Below are 21377 nucleotides of genomic sequence, written 5' to 3'. Positions count from 1 at the left end.
GCGGGGCCTGAAGATGAACGATGTAACACATGTCGCTATTGGTTAGCGCTGACTAAAGCGGTAGACTCTGATCCCTCCCACCTGCCGAGAACTGCAGGGCCGTTTCTCAAACATCAAGTACGTACGAACTTGCGGACTTGACAAGTACGGGGGATTATTTCTCAATTGGAACACCAGTGTACTTGATGACATCACCTTCCAGCTTAAATTTACTGACTGCTTGGTTTTAAAAACTTCATCTCTGAATAAAAACATGTATACACAGCTCTGCTGCTTACTTTACAAAAACAGGTCAAATATTAAAATTATATTATTTTTATTCCAGAGCACTTCCACCACTTACATCAGACATTTGTTTAGAATACAGTCAAATAAATATTAACACTTTAAAACATCTAATTTGATCATTTCTGGAGCAGACTTGTCATCAGTCTTCACGATCTCCATGAACAGCATCAGCATGCCCATGCGATGTTCCATTCCTGGTGAAAAGGCTCTTGTGTTCCTTCCTGAGTAAAATATGACACCGTCCCAGAAGGCAACCTCCTCCGCTGCCCTGATCCTGAAATACGTTGACCCTCTGACCAGCTCTGTAACGTACTACACCCCCAGAGGGCGCTTCCTGCACACCCCCCCCCCCCCCCCCCCCCCCCCCCCCCCCCACCGGCCCTCGCTCCGACTGGGACAGCAACATCGGACACCCATGGTGGAAGGACCGCCACCGCGAGGTGGGCCTGCTGTCTGCTAAAACCAGGTGGATACGAGTCGTCAACACGCTGACATCGCAGGAGCAGCGGCTGGAGGTGAGCACATCACCCCAGGTGTACTGTGGGTAACTGTGCCCTCAGAATGTGGATACTGGTCCCAAAGGTGTTTTGTTACCCAGCAGTGTGCTTCCTGCTGCTCTCAGGTGTGCTCAGAGGAGAATCTGAATGAGATCCTCCAGCGTCACCTGCGCTGCAACTCCCATGCCCGCAGCATGGGAGTTGCAGCGCAGGTGACGCTGGAGGATCTACACCTGGAAATACCACGGCGCCATCCTGGACATGAACAAGACGTTGAGCGAGAACAACATCCCCGATGACGACCTCAAGCTCGAGCAGCTGCTCCTGGACTGAGACGCGCTCACCCCCACCATCCTCCTCCACTACAACGACGACCTCACTGAGGGCTGACCTTCGACCTCTGATCCTGAACCGCAGACTCCAGCATGGCAGATATTTTATTAAAGCTGTGCTAACAGCAAGTGGAGCTCACCGGAGTTTTAGAGCTTTGATCTGAGCGGCAGGTCAGTGTGGGCGGAGTCTCAGACACTGAGCCTGCCTCTTTCTTTGGCCTTTGTGCAGCTTTGACCTCCTGGTTGGTTTAAGCTCCTATCACCCAGAAAGTCATTGGTGACCCAACAGTTTTTTTTGTCACAGCCATGTCCTAATAAAGGAAACCCTGACTACAAGGTGTTACCATGACAATGGCTATTTTACTGCATAATGAGATTTGATGTTGGATTGTTGGTGTTGGTTGTGTTGTTAAGTAAAGTTGTTTTTAACCCCTTTCAAGTCATTTGTGTTTTGTTGCTTTTTCCAATCTGTTTCTGGTTGTTTTTTAAACTTTATTTTACACAGTCTTTATGGTCACTGAGCCCATGACCATATCAGTGTGGCCCCTCACATCTATAAACAAGCCTTTATCTAAGTTAGCATGTGTGGTAAAATAAGCTGCGGGGGCTAATTCTCAGGCTAAGTACTTAGGAATCACTCTGCTCTATTATGTATTGGTGGATGTTCTTAGCAACAAGGGAGAGATCGCTTACATGGTTTGAGTGCGTATTACATTTTTCATATGCAAATCTAATAATGACATCACTGCAAACTAATTTTAGTAGTGACATCACTGGTAGCCAATAAGACTCAATAATAAAACAGCAGCCCCTCTAATGTCCGGTTGAGGCTCCAGCAGTGAGTCCGTCCCATGTTAAAGTGTTACAACGTTACAGCAGAAATAACCATGTTTACCGTTGTTTAAATTAATAGCAGTCCAACATGACTAACAGATCCATAACTGTCTTTGGTAGAAATCATATTACTACATGAAAAATTATTTAGCTCCTGAGGCTGTGTAATGGAATAATTAATTACAGGGGCATGTTCAGAATAATAGCAGTGTGGAGGCCAATCAGTGAGGTCATTCACTATGAAAAAACAGCTGTCAATCAGGAGGTCCTTATTCAAAGATGAAGCCACACATGATATACAAAACTGAGTTGATTCAGACACTGTTCAGTTCTCTCTTCTAGACATACTGTTCTAACCATTACTTGATTTTTGCCACTTCCTGTACCTGTTGATGGTACCCATTAGTCAGTCAGAAACCCCTTTCTGTCTAGGAGTTAGATTTATTTTTGTTCTTTAATTTTAGTTTTTTAAATTTTTAAAAAAAAAATCCAAGTTACCCATTATTATGCATTCATTATGCATGAAAAAGAACAAGGAATCTTTGTCAGCATTTTGTTTCCTCATTGGCAGAATTCGTGACTGACAGCTTAGATGTCTGAGATGATAAGTGAGCTTTTGTGTCACCTGCCGAGATGCAGGAGGATCACTGTTGTCCCTCTGTCTTTCCATCTGACAGGTCATGTGATTTGTTTGTGACACCTGAAATACTTTAATTAAAAAATTGTGCCTATTCTATTAAAGAATCAGAGGAAATCACATGTAAATGTGGGCAAATCTTGTTGAGGGAGACACAGGCCTTCCCAGCCAGCTGCCTGTGCTCCCTCCACAGAATAGCACTGCTCTAGGCTAAAAAAACAATTTTATAGTACAAGCTCTATCAGTTCAAAAACAGATGGAGAGAGCTGTGGTTTAGACTTGGCCTTCGCAGATTGGTTCATTCAGTAGTTGGTTCTGGCATCATGGCACAAGCTTCTCCAATCAGCAATAAAAACTCCATAAAACTCCATAAAAACTCCATAAAAGACACACACACCTTCCCCTCTCACATGTTGCTAATCATGACTTGGCAATTTTATTCTCCTTAGCAACAGAGTATGTGACCTACACACACAGTTCCCTCTTTAGAAAATGATGCACATGTTTTGGCAAAACCTTTGTGGATAAGATAAACATATTCTTCTCTGAGACTGAGAAGGTCATAAATAAGATAAACATATCACTCGAAGCCCGTGAAGTTGGTCTGGAACTATCTATTTGTTGCTCTCTGTCTAATGTATTATTTAATTGTCTATTATGGTTTATTTAATTTATTTATGGTCTAATTGGTTCGCCCACTGGAGTTTACTTTCATTTTATTCATTGGGTAAAAAAAATCCCAAACAACTCCTTCCTTTTTCACACCAGCACACACTCTTATTATATAAATTCCTTCAATTGGTGACCCCGATGTAAATAAGGAGTGATTTTGGCCACCGATAATCGCCGCTTCGAGGTTCCGCGCAACAGTGCGGACTTCCAGACGCTATCAGTGACCAGGAGATCTCCACCTAAAGGTTGGCAGAGACCTTTTCTAAATATCTGCATATTGAATTGTATCAAATTATAATGGCCACTGGTGGTATGACAGGAGGAAGGTGTAATTCGAGCCATTTCACACAGGTGTAAAAGTTTGAATGAAAAAAAAAGTTTAAGAGAAAAAAAGAGTTAAAAAGAATAAAAGAGTTTAAAAGAGTAAAGAAAAATAGGCAAAACGAATGGCAGGTGATGAGTCCGGGTGGGATACTGGCCAACCCACTGAAAATACCTATTCATGGGTTTTTTTTTAGGTTTAGAGACCCTTTGGTTTTTCTGAAATCTAAAGCAGAACATTTGTCTTTTACTTATATCCTTTGGAAAGTTGAGCGGCGTAAACAGTAAACAGTGAAAAGTTGATAGAGTAAACACTTGTGGTCTTCGCGGTTCTTTTCACGAACCTTGATCTCAGAAATCCATAAACGCAACTAAAACCCTTTAAAAGCCTTAAAAGATAGTGAAAAATAAAGAGAATAAAGAAAAAGTAAAAGAATACAGAGAAATGAAGAAATAAAGAATAAAGAGAAAAAAAGAGTTTTTGTAATGAAAAATAAAATCCCTAAAAAATCCCTAAAAAATGGTATCTTGTTAACATTGTTTTTGTCAAGTAATCCCAAAATCTGATCACATGGGGGGGAAAAAAGGGTTTATAATAATAATCTCTAGAGAGAAATTGATAAATGTTGGTCGTTCTGTGTTTGTATTTGTTTGTTGTTTATGCTGGTGTGCGAAACTCAGACCTGCTGTCTGTGTTTGTGTGTAAGGAGGCCTCCATGTGTGTGTGTGACTCTGAGTACTGTTCTGTATTTGTATTGCCAAGTCTCAGTGAAGAACCAGAGCATATTAGAGGGTCAAAGGTCAAAGAACTCGCAGGCAGAAAGCAATTGATTTCAATGTTTTAATTTCAGTTATGCTATATTCAGTAGTATTACTCAACTACTATTGTAAGGCCACCCCTACAGGGGCCAGAATATTGTGGTTTCAAGAGTATAAGTTGTTTAATGCTTCCTCCAACACTAAATATTGTTCTCTTATAAATTCCCATGAGGCCTCAGGGGGACACGCCCTGATTTCAGTTTAGACGACCAAAGATGGCAAACCTGCAGTGAGCTGCATGTAAGGTCAACAAACGATGGTGTTGTGAGTATGACCTCTGACCCAAAACTATCTACGTTTTGACTAAAGACTGTCCATAACATTTTTATTTCTATTTTTGTTTGTTTTGTGGTGAAAATCCCACTGCAGGGGTTTAGATTTAAAAGTATAGAATTACACAAAATGAAAAGGAAAAAAAAATAGTTAAAGCCTTTATTTCACTGCCAAACGAGTAACAACTGCTGATGTTATTTTAGGTCAAAGTTATGCATTTTTCCCTTCACAATTTAGTAACTTGAGGTTTATGAAGCCATATTTTGTCTGACATAATTATGCTTTTTTGGGGGGTACAGACCCTTACAGAATAAATATAATTTTGAGTACAGTATAATACTTTTAAATGATTTTGATTTTTAATCCTTCTAAGATATTTTATTTCCCCAGATTTTCATGCCAAAGGAGTCAGAGTTGAACAGTAATTTTACAGGTACAGACAAACTTATCCAAGAGCTGTTTAAAACTAGAGAACATTAAAATAATTATTTTAGATATTTTGAGATTCATCCCATGTTTTGTTTTTTGTTTTCTTGTGTTCTTTTTGTTCCACTCTAGCTCACATAGAAGGTGTGTCAAATTTTAATTTAAGGACATTCATTTTGTATTTTGAATTTTGTGATGAGTTTGAGACCAAAATGCAAAAGTTAAGTGAAAAATGAGACAGCTAACACTGACCTTATAAAAAAAAAAACACAAACACTTGCAGTGAAGAAGCAGCTTACACACACTCACCCACTCATAGACAGACAGAAGCTCATATCAGTTTTTTGCTTAATCTGACATTTAACTCTAGGTGCATTAAATCAGGTTCACTTTTGGTGGATTGAAACCACTTAGTAAACTAGTGGTATACTAAAACTGTAGAATCATTTTCTCAGGTTGATAAACAAAAGAAAAGATTTATAACTAAAAGCCAATGAATAAATAGATCTTTAGAATATTTATGGGCATTTTGATGTCCTGTCTTAGTTTGTGCAAATTTAATTATTGACCCACAAGACCTGCAGTTCATGGTATTTTGTTTAATTGAAAAATTGGAACTTTCTTCACTGGACTTTTTCCACAGGTACCTGAGATCATACCTGAGACATTATGCGCCTTTAACAGGAAACTAACCAGGATGACGGTCATATGTGAACAGCTGATGTCTAAAGAGGTGCAGGAATGCATCTCAGGGGACGAGTGCTGATTACTGTGGTTTGAACATCCATGGCTTTGGTGAATATGAGCAGGCTATGCTGAAGGCTGAAAGAAGGCTGCATATATAACTATTACCTGTGCACTGATCAGTGATCATTTCTTTATGTTTGCAGTAAGATTTTCATCGACTGGAACTGGATTTGATCCTGAAGGGATGTAATCCACATTTTTTAAATGAATTTGAGGAAAATTATTACACAGTGACTGTTTCATGTTACTGTTTGTCATGTGGGCCAATTTATATGCAGAATTTACTTTGGACTGATTAAATTTAAATGCTAATCCACTTCACTAAACAACATTGACTTATGAAAGACTAATGCTTGTTGTCTTTTGTTTTTCAGGCCATAAGAAAGTATAGAAAGTAGGTACATCCATTATAAGTATGAGCATTAAACCCTGTCTTAATTCTGTGCTAAATTCACAATCACAATAGTATAAGATTAGTGGTGAAGTTGAGCTCAGAAATGTCTGAGATCAAAAGGGGGATTGTTGGAATATTCATGATATATGCCACATATATACCGTATTTTCCGGAGTATAAGTCGCACTTTTTTTCATAGTTTGGCTGGGGGTGCGACCTATACTCCGGAGCGACGTACGCTCGTCTACGGAGTGTACGGAATTGTTTAGAAGTGACACCGAGGATGAAGAATTCAATGGATTGATGGTTTGGTTAACTTGTTAGTATGTTCTTTATGCTATGGTTATCTGAATAACTTAATGTTACGTTAACATACCGAACACGTGTTCGTTGTGCGTCATGTAGCTGAATGTGCTACGTTAGCATAACGTAGGCGTAACCATGTTCGTCCTGTTCTTTAATCCATTATTATTTAAATTGCCGTTCAAGATGGAATTTCTGCTCTGGGTCTCGGATTATATCACACCCCCCCCTAAAAAAAAAGTGCGACTTATAGTCCAGTGCGACCTATATATGTTTTTTTCTTCTTTATTATGCATTTTTTGGCTGGTGCGACCTATACTCCGGAGCGACGTATAGTCCGAAAAATACGGTATCTTATGTACATTTACTTCTGACAGGTAAACAGGTTTTTTGTGAAGAAAGACACCTGAAACACTTTAATTAAAAAGTAAAACATTTAATATATTAAAGACTCACGAAAAATACACACATGCATGTGGGGACTCAGAAGAGACAGGCCTGGGTGTGCTCTCTCTCTGAGCCCGTTGTCCTGTCTAACCAAAACATTTTTATACTGTCAGCCTGTCTATACATAAACAATCTCTGGGCACTATGAGTTGACCTTCGTCACTCAGTCTTTTCCAAGCTGGTTTTCATGACTCATGATTCCTCAGCTGTGCAGTCATGAAGCACATCATCTTCCTGATGTTTTAATTGTGCGTCCTTGTGGCCGGACCTCAAGATAAGATGCACTGAAAGAGAGAAGTTAGTCTACTACTTTCTGATCAGTTGCTCTCTGTCTAATGTATTATTTAATTATTTATTATTCGGTTGATCCACTATTAATTAATTTACTGGAGTTTACCTTTAAACATCTGTTCTTTATTCACTGAGTAAAAAATAATCCCTAACAACTCCCTCCTTTTTTCACACCATCCATGGTGTGAAAATTTAACACCCCTATGGTCAATATCGTATTGATTAAAACTAAAAACATGATTATAATATATGTTAAAGCACAACAAATCATTACAAGCCAGAGTTGCCCTCAAATGATTTCTGTGAGCCACTGAGTTCTGTAATCACTGTTTATACTAAACAAGGTCACACACACACACACACACACACACACACACACACACACACACACACACACACACACACACACACACACACACACACACACACACACACACATTTGTTAGAGACAGAGGGAGAGAGCAGCTCTCTTTTTCAGCAAAGAATGGAAAAGCATATGAAAAGCATTCTAAGACATAATTATTATTAGCACTCTCATTTCCTAACATCACCCTCCTTTTCTATAAAGTAAGACCAAACAAACAAAAATGCCAAACAAGTGGACTAAAGACCCTTATGATCGTAACAGCAAGGGAACAGTTTACCCTGCCCAGGATAGGGTTACCTGGGCCCCACCCTGGAGCCAGGCCTGGGGAGGGAGCTCGAGGGAGAGTGTCTGGTGGCCGGGCATTAGCCCATGGTGCTCGGCCAGGCGCAGCCCGAAGAGGTTACATGGGCCCACCCTGCTGTAGGCCCACCACCCGCAGGAGGCGTCGTAGGGGTCAGGTGCAGTGTGTGTCGGGCGGTGGCCGATCGAAACTGGCTATTGGGACATGGAATGTCACCTCTCTGGTGGGGAAGGAGCCTGAGCTAGTGTGTGAGGTTGAAAGATACCAGCTAGATATAGTTGGGCTCACCTCAACGCATGGCCTGGGCTCTGGAACCAGTCTCCTGGAGAAGGGCTGGACTCTGTTCCAGTCTGGAGTTGCACTCGGTGAGAGGCGGCGAGCTGGGGTGGGTATTCTTGTATCCCCCCGGCTTGCTGCCTGTACGTCGGAGTTTACACCAGTGGACGAGAGGGTAGTTTCCCTGCACCTTCAGGCTGGGGAACAGGTCCTGACTGTTGTTTGCGCTTATGCGCCGAATGACAGTTCAGAGTACCCACCCTTTTTGGAGTCGCTGGGCGGGGTGCTGGAGAGTGCTCCATCTGGTGACTCCATATTCTTGCTGGGAGACTTCAACGCTCACGTGGGCAATGACAGTGAGACCTGGAGGGGCGTGATTGGGAGGAACGGCCTGCCCGATCTGAACCCGAATGGTGTTTTGTTATTGGACTTCTGTGCAAACCACAGTTTGTCCATAATGAACTTCATGTTCGAACATAAGGATGTCCATAAGTGCACATGGCACCAGGACACCCTAGGTCGCAGGTCGATGATCGATTTTGTAATCGTATCATCAGATCTGCAGCCGTATGTTCTGGACACTCGGGTGAAGAGAGGAGCTGAGCTGGCAACTGATCACCACCTGGTGGTGAGTTGGATCAGGTGGCAGGGGAAGATGCTGGACAGACCTGGCACACCTAAACGTATTGTGAGGGTGTGCTGGGAACGCCTGGCAGAAGCCCCAGTCCGGGAGATCTTCAACTCCCACCTCCGGCAGAACTTCGACAGCATTCCAAGGGAGGCTAAGGACATTGAGTCCGAATGGACCATGTTCCGCACCTCCATTGTTGAGGCTGCTGCTCAGAGCTGTGGCTGCAAGGTGGTTGGTGCCTGTCGTGGTGCTAACCCCCGAACCAGGTGTGGTCACCGGAGGTGAAGGGAGCCATCAAGCTGAAGAAAGAGTCCTATCAGGCTTGGTTAGCCTGTGGGACTCTACAGGCAGCTGACAGGTATCGGCAGGCCAAGCGGAATGCAGCTCGGGCAGTGGCCGAAGCAAAAACTCAGGTGTGGGAGACTTTCGGACTTTATAGTGTGGGTGGGGTGCTGCTGACTTCAACTGAGACTGTAGTTGAACGGTGGAAGGAATACTTCGAGGACCTCCTGAATCCCACTGACACGCCTTCTGTAGTGGAAGCAGAGTCTGGGGACGAGGGAGATGACTTGACCATCACTGGGGGTGAGGTCACTGAGGCAGTTAAACAACTCCTTGGTGGCAAGGCCCCTGGGGTGGACGAGATTCGCCCTGAGTTCCTGAAGGCTCTGGATGTTGTAGGGCTGTCTTGGTTGACATGCCTCTGCAACATGGAGATCTGGGGCAGTGCCATTGGATTGGCAGACCGGGGTGGTGGTCCCCATCTTTAAGAAGGGAGACCGGAGGGTGTACTCCAACTTTTGGGGGATCACACTCCTCAGCCTCCCCAGTAAGGTCTATGCCAGGGTGCTGGAAAGGAGGGTCCGTCCGTTAGTCAAACCTCAGATCCAGGAGGAACAATGTGGTTTTCGTCCTGGTCGTGGAACGCTGGACCAGCTCTTTATCCTCTCAAGGATATTCGAGTGTGCGTGGGAATTTGCCCAACGAGTCTACATGTGTTTTGTGGACTTGGAGAAGACTGTGTCCATCAGGGTGTCCTTTGGGAGGTCCTGCGGGAGTATGGGGTGTCTGGCCCGTTGTTGCGGGCCATTCAGTCTCTGTACAACCGCAGTGAGAGCTTGGTCCGTATAGCCGGTAATAAGTCGGATTCATTTCCTGTGGGTGTTGGGCTCTGTCAGGGCTGCCCTTTGTCACCGATTCTGTTCATAATTTTTATGGACAGAATTTCTAGGCATAGCCAGGTGGCGGAAGGCTTCTTCCTTGGTGGCCTCAGAGTCTCATATCTGCTTGTTGCAGATGATGCGGTCCTGTTGGCTTCATCAGGGGGTGGCCTCCAGCTCACAGTGGAACGGTTCGCAGCCGAGTGTGAAGCGGCCGGCATGAGAATCAGCACCTCTAAGTCTGAGGCCATGGTCCTCAGCCGGAAAAGGGTGGAGTGCCCTCTCCGGCTAAGGAACGAGTTCTTGCCCCAAGTGGAGGAGTTCAAGTATCTCGGGGTCTTGTTCACGAGTGACGGGAGAAGGGAGCGGGAGATCGACAGACGGATCGGGGCTGCTTCTGCAGTGATGTGGACGCTGCACCGGTCTGTCGTGGTGAAGAGAGAGCTTAGTGTAAAAGCGAAGCTCTCAATTTACTGGTCGATCTATGTTCCTACCCTCACCTATGGTCACGAGCTTTGGGTAGGCAGAAATGAGTTTCCTTCGAAGGGTGGCTGGCCTCTCCCTTAGAGATAAGGTGAGGAGTGCGGCCATCCGGGAGGGGCTCAGAGTAGAGCCGCTGCTCCTCCACATCGAAAGGAGCCAGTTGAGGTGGCTCGAGCATCTGATTAGGATGCCTCCTGGCCGCCTATTGGGTGAGGTGTTCCGGGCATGTCCCACCGGGAGGAGGCCCCGTGGTAGACCCAGGACATGCTGGAGGGATTATATCTCTCGGCTGGCCTGGGAACGCCTTGGGGTCCCTCTGGATGAACTGGAGGAGGTGGCTGGGGAGATGGAAGCCTGGGCTTCTTTCCTTAGGCTCCTGCCCCCACGACCCGGCCCCGGATAAGCGGGAGAGAATGGATGGATGGATGGATGGAAGTGGACTAAAGCACGAGACACAAGATCATGATCATTCTACAAACATATCCTCAGAATATATCTGCACATCACATAAACAAATATTTATTTTCACACTTTCATCAATTAGTATTTATTTGCCAAATAATTGATTCTGTCGTTACAGGTTCAGACCCCTTTTTTATGTCTTTTGGCAGGTGACTGATCCCTAGAAAAGGAGGAAAAGTTAGAATTTGTCCAACTGATTTCCCAAACCATTTTCCCATCATTAAAGATACAGGATTTATTTATTTATTTGAGTTCTCTACTAATTTTGACAATGCTCTGGAGAATTGAACTGCTATGGTTAAATATTGTTTAGACTGAGTAAACCACACAAGTAACATCTGTGTCATTTTATTCTGGTGTTAATGATGTTCAGGTCTGTCACTAAGTTTTCCAATCAGTCTCTGTAAGGTTAATCAACATCCCTGATTTAATATTATAATTAACCCAATCCAAGTTTTGTTTAATTTTGACCCAAAGGGATACAGTGACACAAACTGTGCTGCTGCTTAAATTTGTTAAGAACGCCACCAGGAACTCTTAGGCATAAAGAAGCCTTTCAGGCTGATTGTTTTATTACAACCTGGACTAATTCAGACACCATTCCATTTTCCCAAGGCTCCCATCCTCCACACGTCAGTCCTCTGTTTGGCAAACCAGGAATTTTTAATGCCATTTTATACTCGGATAATAGGCCATCACACTGAGATGTTCCCATCCACAGTGTGACGGACAGGTGTTTTAGTCCGAGGCAAAACATTCTCTGTAAAAAGCCACATTTCCTTATCAGGACACAACGGAGAGCAGTCATTGGCATCTATGAAAAACTAGTCCAGTTGTATTGTATTGATTTTTCCTACTGTCTTTAGTTTGAAAAATTGAGTCTTGAATTGCAGGCCTTTGGGGTCAACGTCTAAATCTGAATAGAACCTGTGGTCTGATCAGGTCTAACTAGTCAACACAATTCATTTTTCCCACTAAATGTAACACCCTGACTCAAAGACTATCAAATTAAAATTCACACACTACAATTTGCCAAGAGACATATTTAACAGCAGAAGTGTATGTTTGAAAGATCTATTATTCAGTGTCTTCATATTACAGATCTCTTGATTAGTTTAACCCAGTCTAAATTTTTCTATTCAAATAAAAAATAAAAAGGAATTAATGCTCTGAAATCAACACTTAACACAGATTTAGGTCAGAAACCAGGCAAAATAAATACATATGCTGAAGCTCACACAGTCTATGATTAGTCATCCTAGAATCCTACAGTTTAAATTTGCACATGGGTACATGTGTTATACCTATGGAATAAAATGAAAACAAAAACACTAAAGACTAAAGGTAGAAGCAAACATGAAGAAAAACAAACATATATAAAATTGTGACACCAAGATCCAACAACATTGCCTTTGGCACTTCAACAGGGAGTTTTTTGGAAAGGATCCAGTTTTGGATCTATTCTTTTCTTTTTCACTTAATTGATAAAATTATAAAGTTTTAGAGTAACTCCCTCCTTTTGGCCTCCAGAAACACCCAGTCAGCCAGGTTTAAGACTTTACTGGCCAATTCCGGCCCCCAAACCTTATATTTGACATTTCTGAATTCAGTCATTTATTTTCTCTTTTTTGTTGTTAAAATTGATTAAAAATAAAATACAAAAAAAAAAATCAAATAAAAATAAAACCAAAAGGCATTGCAAATGATATTTGTTTTCATTCACTCATTATTCGGTTATATTTCAATGAAAGCATTAGAATTTGAGTTCTCATTAAGCATGTTATTAAATGTCATTATAATGGAAAATTTGCCAAAATTAAAGATATTATTCTTGTCCTAATTGTTAAAAAGAAAAGGAAAACTAATTGGACTTAATTCTGTCTTACATCATACACAAACAGTCTGCCTTCTATTTTCTTTTCTCTCCTTTCATCCAGTGAACAAAGTTGTAATCAAGTGATTAATTCAATGTTGAATCAACTCAAAGGGTGGACTCACACCCAAAACATGAACCAGGGGTGCTGTTGGGACTTGCGTTTACTCCCTGGTTTTTAATCTTCTCACTTAATAAAGATTACAATGTTGCAAAGTGAAATCATTCAAATTATTTTGTAGTAAATCAATCAGTTGATCACTTTAAAAAACTGAATCAAGCAAGTGATTAAATTAAATGCATTTAGTAGCAAATAATAATTCAGCAGCTGACTCAAAACTCTAAAGGGCAGAGGGGAATTAAAAACCTGACCCAAACAACGATTGAACCAAATAACTAAGTAGTGTCTGAAGCAGTGGGTTAAAGAATTAAAATAAATTAGATAGAGACACAGAGAGCAGATAAAATGTGAAACCAAAAGTCAGAGTGTTCTCACAGCTATAAAAAGATGCATTAATCTCAGTGATCAGCCGTGAAAATATGTCCTGTATAAGAACCTTGATAAATTCAGACTTCAATGATGTAATAATCTTGTTGTTCACCTGTCATGATTTAAGAAACATCCTTGGTATGTAAGTCCCTGATAATTTTAGTGTTAGTGCGAGAACCCTTGATTATTTATTTGACAGGGGTGGCTGTAGCTCAGGAGGTAGTGCAGGTCACCCACTGATCATAAGGTTGGCGGTTCAATTCCTGGCTACTCCATACTGCAGGCCAATGTATCCTTGGGCAAGATACTTAACCCCAAGTTGCTCTCCGATGCATGCATTGGAGTGTGAATGTGTGTGAATGTTAGATAATAAAAAAAGCACTTAGCTTAGTTAATCATGGAAGTGTTTGTGTGAATAGGGTAAATGTAAAGGTGTTGCATAAGCACTTTGAGTTCTCAGACAGAGTAGAAAAGCACTATATAAGAACTAGTCCATTTACCATTTTACTTCCATAACTTCATTCATTTATTTATTTTGTATTTTGTGTATCTTTATTGGTATCTTTATTGGTCTTGCTCTGAATATAACACCATGTAGTGGTCAAAATCAAAGTCAGGTGAGTCTGAAATCTTGTAATTTCTCGGGTCAGAGGTCATACTCACACTTCCCTCCTTTGTCCATGTTTTACACAGAGCTCACAGCAAAATTGTTTTCTGTGATCATCTAAATGAAATCAGGACGTGTCCCTCCTTAGACCTCATGTCAAGAAAAAACAATAATTAGTGCTACAAGAAACAAAGCAGATTATATTCCTGTGGCCTTCCAATGATAAATTATCCAAACAAATTATGAGTCAGACTACCGAGAATGTTCAGACTGGAATTGAAACATTGCAGTCAGTTGTTATTTTTCCTGCAGTTCCTTGACCTTTGACCACTAACGCTCCCCATGTCGAAGAGATCTCCTGTTGATGACCCTCCTCCTGGGCTCAGACTTTACACAGAGGTCATGGGTCAAGGAACTTACAGTTCACCTGTTTGTCTGAAGTTGGGCCTTCTTATTGAGGGTCATGTGGAACCAGGAGCCTTTTCCTGAGTCTTTAGAGCTGTCAGTCTGTTCAGGAGAGCTTGGTATGATCTTGAACACCTCGATCTGCACCAGTTTCTTTATTGGTAGCTGATCAGTCCAGTCTCCTGCAGAACCCAGTGATGATGTTGTTCAGGCTCCTGTTACAATGAAACTGAGAAATCTTTATTAGTTAAATCTTTACTCTTCTCCCTCGTTTGAGACATAAACTCAATTTTTTGTCTCAATAATTTACCTTAATTTACCTTATTTATCTAAAGGGCATACTGATTTTAATATTATTAGCCTTTTGGATTTTCCCTAATGCTTGATTTAATATCAAATTGTTTAGACATTCAAAATTCAAATATTCTCTGCTTATCTCTTATAATAATAATAATAATATAATAATCATAGCTTTAAACAAATCTGCCAAATAAATAAATGTAAATGCACAAAAGAGTAATTATATGTTTTTAGAATGATTTTATTTTATCCTAAATTTTAATAAATAGGTTTTTTTAGTTCTCTATGATTTTGCTTTGTAACAGAGCGGCAGCTCAAGGTTTGGCACTTTGCTTTGTGTCTTTGATTCAACTGTGTCACAAAATATTCACACAGACTGTTTTATTTTCTCTAACTTTTCTTTTTAAGGTTTCACCAAAACTGTGTTCCTCATGGAAACTTTTTCTTGAAATTTAACTACAATTTAACATAATTTGTGATGATCAAGGCATTTGTCTGTTATATTGGCTTTTATTTTAGAAAAATCAATTAAGTTTAGCTTTTTTCCACTAATTGTCTCTAATCTGATAGTGTCAGGGACCCATGAGTGGGCTCCCCTTTAAAATAAAGAAATAAAATTTAAAGTGGAAAATTGAAGTCAAATAAAACAATCAAGAAGAAATAATTCAATAAATAAAATAAAAATATCTGCTTCTCAATGTTTCTAAGGGGTTTATCCCCTCCCCAAATTTCTCCCAAGATATTCAGGATTATTTATCAAACCACTCTGTTAAGCATGTGCAAATAAATAAATAAGAAGAAAAGAAATGAGGATGAAATAAAAATATTTTGCTCCCCAGGGCAACAAAAGAACTAAGCAAAACCCTAGACAACCCAAGAATTAAGAGAGAAAAAATAATGAAGGATGAAAATAAAACCAAAAATGCATTTTTTATTTTTTAATAAAATACATATGATGCCCTTATTATTTTCTGGATGTGGTAATGACACATAATTAAAATCAATTGAAAGCAATGAACTCCTGACTTTTTTTTTTATATTCAATTTTATCTAAAATAGCCCTGAGTCTATTCTACAAGCAAGTCATTATTTTAAGTCTAATCTGATTACAATGCCACCAGTCAGGCTTGACCTCTAGAACAGCTCTAATTACCGTAAATTCCAGACTACAGAGCGCACCTGATTAAAAGCCACATGCTCTAATTTTAGAAAGAAAATCAATTTTGTACTTGTACAGGCCGCACCGGATTTTAAGCCACAGGTGTCCCACCTTGTAATATGAGATAATTACACAGAAAGATATTACACATGAGGATTTTAAAATTTTTTTTGGTACCATAAATAAATACATACCGCAAATGCTTTTTTTTGAATAGTGCCTGTAACACGGCTAACTTTAAAAATGTAACACAAATTACGTTGCTTATGCTTTTTTACTGAACAGTGCACGAACAACATTCCAATATCTCCTCCTCTGGGATCTCGTCACTCACTTCAGCCTCTTCGTTGTCATTTGAGGGCATCCGGTCCTCTTCATCACGCAGAAGTCCAGCCTTTCAGAACCCGCTGGTGATGTTGGATGTTTTGACACGGCTCCACGCATTTAGGATCCACTGGCAGGCTTGAGTGAAAGATGCTCTTCGCATGCGGCCTGTTTTGGTGAAGGATTTCTCGCCGCTCGTCATCCAATCCTCCCACTCAAGGTGCAGTGCCACTTTAAATGCCTGGTTCACGCTGATGTCCAGTGGCTGCAAATACTTAGTGGTGCCCCCAGGAATCACAGCTGGAATTGAGTTTGTACTCTGATGGCAGCTTTCACTGAATCTGTTATATGGGCCCTCATGCTGTCCATAACGAGCAATGCTTTTTTTTGTGAAAAAATCCTCCAGGTCACTTGGCGTAGCACTCTCTGAGCCAATCCTTCATTAGGCTCTCCATCATTAAACCTTTCTTATTGACTTTCACCACGATTCCTTTGAGGAATTTTTCCTTTGGCATTGTCAGCTTCTTAAAAATCCCCATCGGTTGAAGCTTTAGTCCGGATGCTGTGCAGCTCAGAACACAGGTAAAATGCGTTCTCTCATGGCCACTTGTTTTCAGTGTGATGGACGAGTCACCTTTTTTATTAACAGTGCGAGTGAGAGGCAGGTCAAAGGTCAAAGGTACTTCATCCATATTTATATCATCTGGCCCGATGGAATTCTCTAACTTTGTTTGAGTGAACGTGCGAAAGTTAGCAAGTTTTTCGTCGTAGTCGGGAGGGAGCTGCTGACACAAAGTCGTGCGTGCCCTGACGGACAGGTGTTTTTGTCTCATAAATCTAAAACACCACGATGGCCCACCTCTGAAATCTTTGATTTTCATTTCGGTGGCGATTGCTTTAGCCTTCAGTCTGATCTGCACGGTGGAAACACCGCAGCCTCTTGCTCTCTGTGTATTAACCCAGTCTTCAAGAAAGTTTTCAAGTTCGGGCCATAAACTATGGTTACCTCTGAAAGCTTTTGTCATCTTTTTGCATTGACTCAGTTCTTCATGCTGGTGTCTCCACCATCTCACCATCGATTCATTTATGCCAAGATTACGTGCAGCAGCTCGATTTCCTTCTTCAACCACCAGATTGATCACCTTTAGCTTAAAAGATGCATCATATGCTTTTTTTCGAGTGTTTTTCCATGTTGATCAGGGTGAATACAAATGACAGATTTACAATACATTAAATTCTTTAAGTGCTCTTGTTTTATCGCACAATTTCATTGGACCGCTGTGACCTACTCATCAATTTGATTGGTCTACTGTTACGAGGCAAAATGTTTTTGGGGGCATGAAAAAAAAAGCATTAGCCACACCTCACTATAGGCCGCAGTGTTCAAAGTGTGGGAAAAAAGTAACAGCTTATAGTCCGAAATTTATGGTAATGTGATTTCAGCACGCCACCACTATGGCGCGACGTTAGCTATTGAGTCTTTAATCTGGTTACTCAAGCCACCGGTCGGGGCCCAAACATTTAGATTAGCTCTATTAATGTCCTAGTGATTCAAAAAATCAACAATACCCTCTAGAGTTTTCTGCACACACGTCACCACTCGTCATTTTTCATGTATAAAAGCCAATTCTCACACACCATTCTTCACGCTGTGGATATTAAGAGTTATCTCTATTGAGATACTGAGAAATTTGTTTTTGATTGGAAGAATAACATAACTGATTAAAAATACAGAAGCTTGTAATGTTCCAAGAACAATAACGGCATGATTATAATATATTTTAGAGCACAATAAGTAATTTCAACACAGACCTGCTCCAAACTGTGAACCACTGTGTTCTTGTTATCTGCAGTACAGTATGTTTATCCTACCAAGGTCAGCACACGTCACAGGGGGCAAACAGAGAATTTTACAGTTCTCCGTCTTTCTTTCTTTTTTTTTTTTTTGCAGTAAAGAATGTCAAAGCATATAAAAGCATTTAATAGCATAATTTTTATAAGCACTCACATTTTCCAAAATCACCCTTCTTCTCTATAAATTAAAACCAAAAAAACAAAAATGCCATCATTCGCCCCAGTTTTCCAGCTCCTTCTGGGGGATTCTGAGGTGTTCCCAGGCCAGATATAATCTCTCCAGCAGATTCTGAATCTGAGCCAGATTTTCTTCCCAAGGAGGGGAAACCTTCAAAGGGAGGTGTCCAGCGGCCATCCTAACCAGGTCCCTGAACCACCACAGTTGGTAAAAGCTCTACTCTGATCTCTCTTCAAATGTCTGATGTCAAACGTCCTCTCTCTAAGGCTGAGCCCAGCCACCCTTCAGAGGAAGCTAATTTCATCCTCTTGTATTTGCAGGTCATTACCCAGATTTCATATCGATAGTTGAGGGCTAGAATGGGCTGGTGAACTGAAATCTTCCCCTTTGACCTCAGCTCTGTGATCAGCTGTGTCCAGTACAATAAATTGCTGCATGTATTTCCTGTAAAACATAAAGAAATTAGAGATTTAGGCACTGTACTGTATAATGAGTGAACCACCAAATGAATGCGTATACGACCAGTGCTACCTTTATGGACATGGGGCAGGGAACAGGTAAATGTGACTGAGGCAGCAAACCTCATGGTGCTTTCCAGAAAACTGGAGAAGACTACCAATAAAATGGTGGTTAGACTACTGTGTGAATCCCTTAAATGTAAGGTTTTCCAATTTGATATTTGATTTTTGTTGGTGTATTTTTTGCTGTTGAAACAATTTTTCCTGAGGAGAGTCCATCCTCTCACTATCGCCCAAGTTAAGAAGAATGGTCTGAGTGTTGGAGGTTTCATGAATGCAGTCTGGAAATAGTTCTCAGAGCGGAGCCAAACTAAACAGGCATATTCTGACTTATCAGCAGGTGGAAATGATTTCTGCATATTTTTAAGTCACACTTTTTTATGAATTCAAAATGATGCCACAGAGTTTACAGATGTCTTAACACCAGTTTTATTAATATACTTTGGGTTGCATACTTTTTAAAACCAGATTTTAACAGTCATATTAATTCAGAAATTTCTACAGACATGCAAATATGGGAGGGGTGCTTCTTGTCTGGAGGAGGTTTCTTATTTCACACCTAATCACTGAGAGGTGAAAAAGTTTCACTGTGGTGCAAAATGATGTGTGACAGCTTAACAACAAGCACTAAAACAAAAAAAGCAAAAATCTCTCATTTTAATGTCATCCTGCAGTTTTAAAAAAATACAAACTGGACTGTTTTTTGACAGTGTTCTGTAAATACTGTCAGTTCCTACAAAGATGGACGTGTCCTCTGGCAGTGAATGATATCTGTCTTTCTGCAGAGGTGGGTGAGATGGAGAGCGCCTCACCTGCCACAGAAGAATCCTCTGTAATGCTAATAATAGTCTGGGCTCTCTTACCTGTGTGCAAAGGTAGTTTTTGCCTTCAAAATTACTGCAGCAATTTTACCAGAGATGTGCAGAAATAACTTACTTTTTTTTTTTTCAGATTTTTTTTTTCTGTGTAAAAGAATCACACAAAGTGGTTCGAGGCAGGCAGTTTACTGTATTTTAAAATTACACAGTCCATAAATTATTTGTAAAATTTGTGTTAACCTCTGTGTAACCCTTCATAAATCATGTTATTAATGTACTTATTTATGTATTCATTTATCGTTAGTCTTAAGAAAAACATTAAAAGCATCAGGAGGTTTCTGCATTTTAAGACTCACACACACTGTAATTAAAAATACCATAGAGTGATGTCCATTCTCATGTACTACTGGGAGGAGGCCCCAGGGCAGACCCAGAACACACTGGAGATGTTATACCTCTCAGCTGGCCTGGCAATGCCTTGCGGTCCCCCCCGGATATGCTAATGGAGGTGGCTGGGGAGAAGGAGGTCTGGGCTTTTCTGCTTCTGCTGCTGCCCCCACGATGCAGCCCCAAATAAGTGGAAGAAAATGAATGGATGGATGGATGGACATTTCTGAGGATTGCAATATTTCAAGGTGTGTTTTTTGAAAATGTGCCTAACACTGGCAGTGAGGTACTGCCTGCAACTACCAGTAATGTGAAGCTTCAAGCTTCAAAGTGAGGTGTGCTTGTGGGTGATTAATAGTGGTTTTAAAAGCCTTAACATGATATGAGGAAAAGAGAGGGTTTTATGCATTTGGTGAAAAAGGGGGAAGATCTTTTTAACAATGGGAAATATATCAGAAGAACCAGAAATAATTTTTTTTATTATTAAATGGATTAGTATTTACCTCACAGACACCAAATATAATGGGTCTAATTACGGACTGAGTATGCTGGAAATGTAAAACAGAACTCATGATGATGATAAATGCACAGGAATGTTTGAATGGCTGGATTGGTCTCCTTTTGGGGACAAAACTGTAGAGAAACAGTTTAGGTTCAGAGTATCAACATCTGGCTCATGAACCTGTACCCAGGTGGCTCTTAGATGATGGAGAGAGCTTCAGACTACCCTAAACATGTGGTGGGAACAAAAACCATGTGAAACAAAAAAAGGGGAAGAATGAAAACTTCTGGACACTAGTTTTTAACTCAGTAATGCCTCAGTGTTTGTTAGCCTGAAGGAGCATTTGGACCTGGAAATGGTTACTTCACCACCAAATGCCCACAATATTATTGTCATAAAATTCCTGCCCTTTATATGTCAGTATCTCTTTGATTCATTATTAAAAGTTTGATGTAACCTCCATGATGTCATTTGCATATGATTTGACTATGACCATGTTGGCTTTCTGGCCAGCCAGAAGTGATATTTGACATTTGAAGCTGAACCTAGCTAGCTTGGTTATAATCTGCATCCATAGACTGACTGTACCCGTGCACAAGTACCTGCTAATTAGTGCTAACATCCAAATAAAATTGTTGAATTTCACTCAGCAAAACTGGAGCTCAGTTAGCTGAGGTGAAGCCTAGCAGACAGCTAGCAGCTGCAGCTGCCTGTGTTGCCATCCACTTGTCAAAGAGGCCTTGCCCTCCAATAATGCCCCCCACCCCCCCACCCCCATACACACACCCCAATACCACCAACTGTTATGAAGAGGGAAATTTGCAACAGGGACCAAATCAGTTTATGTATCAGGCTGGAACGTGCTTATTTCTGCTGTAACATTTTAACATGGGTGCCTGTTGGACTGCAGAGGAACTGCAAGTTTTGAGACCTCATTGATGTTCTTTGTTGTTTTATTTCAGTTATTATATATCAAAATTGGAAAACATAAAAAAAATTGT

General features: G+C 40.8%; 1 pseudogene; it reads left to right on the top strand.

Annotated features, from left to right (window-relative positions):
- Positions 1-520: 520 nt before the first annotated feature.
- On the top strand, positions 521-1175 carry LOC115798485 (cytochrome b5 domain-containing protein 1-like; annotated as a pseudogene).
- Positions 1176-21377: the final 20202 nt, after the last annotated feature.

The sequence above is a fragment of the Archocentrus centrarchus genome, chromosome 19 (genome assembly GCF_007364275.1).
Source record: "Archocentrus centrarchus isolate MPI-CPG fArcCen1 chromosome 19, fArcCen1, whole genome shotgun sequence".
Lineage (NCBI taxonomy): Eukaryota > Metazoa > Chordata > Actinopteri > Cichliformes > Cichlidae > Archocentrus > Archocentrus centrarchus.
Note: the sequence above shows the minus strand (reverse complement) of the source record. Positions and strands in the feature narration are given on the sequence as shown.